Raw genomic sequence first — 6,977 nt, forward strand, 5'->3', positions numbered from 1 at the left:
TGATATGTGTGTACACACATACACACACATACATGCACATATACATTTAATGGTGAAAAGTTGAAAGTACTTCAACTTAAATACATACTTTTTCAGGTTCTTTTTCCATACAAGTTATTACAAGACACTGAATATAGTTCCCTAAGGTATACAGTAGGTCCTTGTTGCTTATGGTTTCGATTTACATTTTCCTGATGGTTAGTGATGTTGAGCATCTTTTCATATGCTGGTTGGCCATATGTATGTCTTCTTTGGGAAAATACTTAGATTATTTGCTCACTTTTTTTTTTTTCCACTTACAAAAGGTAGTCTATGTTTATTTAGAGTCACAAGCAGTTGACTGACTCAGTGTGACCCAAACCACAAAGACACAGTTTCTCCTTCACTCCATTCCGGGTCCCAGGGTTGGCTGGGGCCCAGCATGTCAGGGGCCTGCCAGTGGCCCCTTCACAGATTCACAGGTTCCTCGTTGCAGGCAATTTGTGACTGCGTGAGGCTGGCCAGATAGGCCACCATCAGCAGGTCTTTGATGTTGCTGTTGAGCATGGTCTGGAAGTCCTCAGGAACTATTCTGGGTACCTGGCTAACCAGACTCATCAAGAAGTGGGCCAGGGTACTGTGGGCTGACACCTTTCCCGACAGCGAGTCCTCCGCCTACTGCAGCACAGTGCCCGGGGCGCCGCCGACTCGCTGCAGGCCACTGGAGAGGCCGACCACCCGGTCGGGGCTAAAACAGGCCAGGTCAACTCCAGCGCGTGCAGTGTCTAATGTGGGTCTTTCACCGTCAGAGGGGTGACCATCCCCCACGGCCTCCGAAGAACGCGCATTAAAGTGCTGACGAGGCCTTGTCGCTCACGCGGCTGTTCTGGACGCTGGTGAGGTGGATGGGGTTGGGGGCTTCTGGGCTGTAGTCCTCGTGGATCGGCACGGAGTGCTCCGTGATGTCGCGGGCCGAAGCGTACCTGCCCAGGATGAGCTCCTCTGGAGAGACTTTCCAGCGCACTTGACACGTGTTCTTAGCAGATTCCACGTCAGCAGTCACCTCATCCTCTGACTCACTGTGTGGCCCTGAAAGGCAATTGGTGACTTCCCCTGAGTGAGTGTCAACGGGTCCCAGCAGGGTCCAGACAACTCGGGCAGCTGCCTCGTTGCTTCGCTCGTAGCTGTCCACGATGGAGGCCAAGATGATCAGGCAAAGCCGGACCACGCGCCGCCGGGGAAGGGGCCTGGGAGGGCAGGGCCTGACAGCGACTGTGCGCGGGGTCTGCGCTGGGGCCGGGGATGAGGCCGCAGCTTTGGGTGGGGTGGCGGGAGGCGCGCTCGCTAGCACTGCGGGTGTGTGGCCATCTTGTCGAGAGAGTATTTGCTCACTTTTTAATTGAGCTATTTTTTGCGTTTTTGCTGTTGAGTTGTGTGTATTCTTTGTATATTTTGGATATTAACCCCATATAGGAAATACTGTTTGCAAAGATTTTTCTCCCCCTCAATAGGTGATCTTTTCATTTTGTTGACAGTTTCCTTCACTGTGAAAAGCTTTTTAATTTGATGTAGCCCAATTTATTTATTTTTGCTGTTTTTTGCCCAAGAAGCTGCTGCTGCTGCGGCTGCTAAGTCACATCAGTCATGTCCGACTCTGTGTGACCCCATAGACAGCAGCCCGCCAGGCTCCTCCGTCCCTGGGATTCTCCAGGCAAGACCACTGGAGTGGGTTGCCATTTCCTTCTCCAGTGCATGAAAGTGAAAAGTGAAAGTGAAGTCCCTCAGTCATGTCCGACTCTTCCTGACCCCGTGGACTGCAGCCTACCAGGCTTCTCCATCTGTGGGATTTTCCAGGCAAGAGTACTGGAGTGGGTTGCCATTGCCTTCTCTCTTGCCCAAGGAGATTATATATTAAAAATATTATTAAGACTCATGTAAAAGTATATGGGTTATGTTTTCTTCTAGGAGTTTTATGGTCTCAGATCTTACCTTTAAGTCTTTAATCCATTTTGAATTTATTTTTGTCCGTGTTGTGAGAACATATTCAGCATGTAGCTGTCAAGTTTTTCAACACCATTTATTGAAGAGGCTGTCTTTTTCCCATGATATATTCTTGCCTCTTTTGTCAGAGATTAATTGCCCATATAAATGTAGGCTGATTTCTGGATCTATATTCTGTTCATTAATCTACGTGTCTATTTTTGTGAGAGTATGACACTGTTTTGATCACTTTAGCTTTGTAGTATAGTTTGAAATCAGGGCACATGATACCTCCAGCTTTGTTCTTTCTCAAGATTGTTTTGACTATTCAAGATCTTTTGTGCTTCCCCTACAAATTATAGAATTATTTGTTCTAGTTCTGTAAAAAAAAAAATAATGCCATTGGTATTTTGATAAGTATTGCATTGTATCAGTAGCTTGCTTTGGGTAATATGGTCATTTTAACAATATTAATTCTTCCAGTCCATAAGCACAGTATATCGTCCATCTGTTTGTGTCATCTTTAATTTCTTTCATCAGCGTCTTATAGTTTCCAACTATAGGTCTTTTACCTTCTTAATTAGATTTATTTCTAGGTATTTTATTATTTTTGATGCAGTTTTACTTTTTAAAGATTTCATTTATTTATTTAGTTAAGTTTTGGTTGTGCTTGGTCTTTGTTCTGCCTGGGCTTTTCTCTAGTTGTGCTGAGCAGGGGCTACTCTCTAGTTGAGGTGCACAGGTTTCTTATTGTGGTGGCTTGTTTTGTCATGGAGCATGGGCTCTAGGCCATGGGGGCTTCAGTAGTTACAGCATGTGGGCTCAGTAGTTGTGGCTCCCAGGCCACAGGCTTACTGTGTGGCCCTGAAAGGCAATTGATGACTTCCCCTGAGTGTGTGTCAACGGGTCCCACAGGGTCCAGACAACTCTGGCAGCTCCCTTGTTGCGTCACTTGTAGCTGTCCACGATGGAGGCCAAGATGACCGGGCACAGCCAGGCTCAATACTTATGGCCTACAAGCTTAGTTTCTCTGAAGCATGTGGGGATCTTCCCAAATCAGGGATTAAGCCCCTGCATTGGCAGGCAAATTCTTTACCAGTGAGCCACCTGAGAAGCCCTTTTGATGGGATTTTAAATGAGACTATTTTCTTAACTTCTTTTTCTAATAGTTAAATAAACTATTAGTTTTTAGAAGCACAACAGATTTATGTATATTCATTTTATATCCTGCAAATTTACCAAATTCATTGATGAGTTCTATTAGTTTTTTGATGGCATCTTTAGAATTTTCTAAGTATAGTATCATGTCATCTGCAAACTGTGACAGTTTTACTTATTCTTTTCCAATTTGGATTCCTTTTCTTTCTTGTTCTTGTCTGATTTCTATGACTAGGAGTTCCAGCACTATGTTCAATAAAAGTGGAGAGAGGGGACATCTTTGTCTTGTTTCTGATCTTAGAGGAACTTTCAGCTTTTGACCATTTAAATTTTATTTATTTATTTATTTTTGGCTGTTCTTGGTCTTCAATGCTGTGCATGGGCTTTCTCTAGTTGTAGTGAGTTGGGGCTGCTCTGTAATTGCAGTATGTGGGCTTCTCACTGTGATGGTTTCTCGTTGCAGAGCTCTAGGGTGCACAGGCTTCAGTAGTTTTGCTGCATGGGCTTAGTTGTTCCATGGCATATGGGATCTTCCTGGACCAGGGATCAAACCCATGCCCCTTGCTTTGGCAGGCAGTTTCTTAACCACTGGCCCACCAAGGAAGTCCCAGCTTTTCACTGTTCAGTATGGTGTTATGGTCATATATCACCTTTATGATCTTGAGGTATGTTCCCTCTATACCCACTTTCTGGAGAGTTTTTAATCATAAATTTAAATCATAAATTATGAACTTATCAAAAGCTTTTTTATGAACTTTTTGTGTTTCTGTTGAGAAGAGTATATGATTTTTGTTCTTCAGTTTGTTAATATGATGTGTCACATTGACTTGTGAATATTGATCCATCCTTACATCCCTGGGGTAAATCCCACTCGATCATTGTCTGTGATCTTTTTAATGTATTGTTGAATTCAATTTGCTAATATTTTGTTGAGGAATTTTTCATCTATGTTCATCAGTGGTATTGGCCTTTAATTTTTTTGTGTGTGATAGCTTTATCTGGTTTTGGTATCAGGGTGATACTGGCCTTGTTGATTGGATTCAGAGACATTTCTTCCTCTGCAATTGTTTGGAATTATTTGAGGAAGATAGATGTTAACTCTTCTCCAAGCATTTGGTAAAATTCACCTATGAAGCCATCTGGTCCTGGACTTTTGTTTGTTGGAAGTTTTAATATTACTGATTCAACTTCATTACTGGTAACTGGTCTGTCCATATTTTCTATTTCTTCTTGATTCAATCTTGAGAGGTTGTACATTTCTAGAAGCTTGTCCATTTCTTCTATTGTTGTATAATTGTTCATAGTAATTTTGTTAATAATATGATCCTTTATGTTTCTGTGGTGTTGGTTTTAAGTTCTCATTTTTCATTTCTGGTTTTATTAATTTGGGCCTTCTCTATTTCTTTCTTGATGAGTCTGGCTAAAGAGTTATCAATTTTGTTTATCTTCTCAAAGAACCAGCTGCTGGGCTTCCCTGGTGGCTCAGTGGTAAAGAATCTGCCTGTCAATGAAGGGGACGTGGGTTCAATCCCTGGCCCAGGAAGAGTCCACTTGCCATGGAACAACTAAGCCCATGTGCCACTACTGCTGAACCAGAGTTCTAGAACCCTTGAGCCGCAACTTCTGAGCCCACACACTGCAACTACTGAAGCACATGTGCCTAGAGCCCATGCTCCACAAGAGAAGACACTGCAGAGTCCAAAATTACGCACTGGGAAGACCCAGAGGAATCGGGTGGAGAGGGAGGTGGGAGGGGGGATTGGGATGGGGAATACATGTAAATCCATGGCTGATTCATGTCAATGTATGACAAAAACCACTACAATATTGTAAAGTAATTAGCCTCCAACTAATAAAAATAAATGAAAAAAAAAAAAGAAGAAGACACTGCAATGAGAAGCCTGCACACTGCAACAAAGAGTAGCCCCCACTCACATCAACTATAGAAAGCTTGTGTGCAACAACAAAGACCCGGAGCAGCCACAAACTAATAAATCTTAATAAAATAAAAACAGTTGCTAACATACTTTAAAAAAGATTTTAAAAAAAGAACCAACTCTTAGTTTCATTGATCCTTTTTTTCTCTCTATTTCATTTATTTCTGCTCTGATCTTTTTATAGTTCCTTTAGGTGTAAAGTTAGGTTATTTGTATGAGATTTTTCTTGTTTGCTGAGGTTAGCTTGTATCACTATACACTTTCCCCTTAGCACTGTTTTTTTTTTTTTTTTTTAATGTTATATAGATTTTGGATTGCTATGTTTTCATTTTCACTTGTCTGTAGGTACTTTTTGATTTCCTTTTTGATTTCTTCATTAATCCATTAGTCACTTGAGCTGATTTTCTCTATCCTTGATGACCGTTATCTGAATACAGATGTAAAAAATAGTTAACTCTCCAAATACTTTTTCTGGACTCATGGTACAGTTTCATACCTTCTTCTGGGGTCAAGAAGAGAGAGTTCAAGCTCAGGAACCATATGGAAATTTAATTTTTTAATGTTTTTAATCATCACATATTTATATTTTATGCTCTACCTTTTCTTTTTTTCCATGTAATAGTATTTCAAATGAAACTTTCTAGTTATTGGAACTTCTGGATTGGTGAACACATCAAGGTGCTGGGAGAACCATGTGTTTAGAGAAGGCATAGAAACTGCCCTCCCTCATCCCATACTGTGCCCTGTGCATGTCTTCCATTTGTCTATTCCTGAGTTGTATCCTTTGTAATAAACCAGTAATAGTAAGAATATTGTTTCCTGAGTTAGTTGTTCTAGTGAATTATTGAAACTTGGAGAGGTATTTGTAGGAACCCCCTAATTTTTAGCCTATTTAGATAGAAGTGTGGGTGCCCTGACCACCCATTTGTGACTAGTGAATTATGTGAATTATGGGACTGAACTCTTAAATCTGTGGTTTCTGACGCTAACTCAGGTGGTTAGTGTCAGAATTAAATTGAATTGTAAGACACCTAGTTGGTGTTAGAGAAACAGAGAATTGGTTGTTGGTGAGGAAAAAAAAAAACCCACACATTTGGTATCAGAAGTATTATGAGTCAAATCAGTTCTTTCATTGTCCGAAGAAAATGTGGTATTTGCTAAACAGTCTTTGCTCAGCGAAACATGTGGTTTGGGAAGAGGAAAAATGAAAAAACGGAGTATGAGGAACTTTTAATCTTTGGTGGTCACATGGTCACCCACAGTATGGAGCAGCTGCTGTGCTGGGATAAGTTATTGATGCTAACAGTAAAAGTTAATAATTCATGCGGAGTTCATCCACTGGATACATAGGAAATGCAAACTAATTAGAAAAAAGTCAAATACACAGTCCTTCGGTTATTACCATCTGTAAAGACTAAAATGAAATTAAAAGAGTGCTGAGTCAGAACTTGATGCTGAACCAAGCTTAGATTTCTATCAGTCTGAGCTTCAGCCTCTAGACTCAAAGTTACCCCAAAAGGAAGGATTATGTGAGAAAACAGAGCAACTCTAATACCTCTGGTCACCATGGAGGTGGTCCATACTGGTGGAGGGCAAAATCAAGAAACTATTGAAACAAGAGGATATAGTATGAAGAATCTGCCTTATTTTGTGGACTGGTTTATCAACTTCCTGTAGAACCATTAGTAGAATGGATTATGAGAATAATTTAGGGACACTATCTTTGGTTTTGAAGGTTGCAAAGTGGAAGAGCATGTTTAGGTTGATGTAGGACCCACAGCTCACTATGAAACAATCACACATGGCTACACAAGATCCGAAATGTTGCAGGTTATTCCCAAGGAAACACCAGTTTGGTGAATGAATGAAAGCCAACATAAGTTCTGTTTACACTGAGAAGGGAGGCTATCTGACTCTCCCTAT

At 41.2% G+C, this 6,977-nt stretch overlaps 1 pseudogene; it reads right to left on the bottom strand.

The window, feature by feature from the left end:
* Positions 1 to 447: 447 nt before the first annotated feature.
* LOC133055569 (eukaryotic translation initiation factor 3 subunit F-like) lies at positions 448 to 4,392 on the bottom strand (annotated as a pseudogene).
* Positions 4,393 to 6,977: the final 2,585 nt, after the last annotated feature.

The sequence above is a fragment of the Dama dama genome, chromosome 5 (assembly GCF_033118175.1).
Source record: "Dama dama isolate Ldn47 chromosome 5, ASM3311817v1, whole genome shotgun sequence".
In the NCBI taxonomy this organism is placed as follows: Eukaryota; Metazoa; Chordata; class Mammalia; order Artiodactyla; family Cervidae; genus Dama; species Dama dama.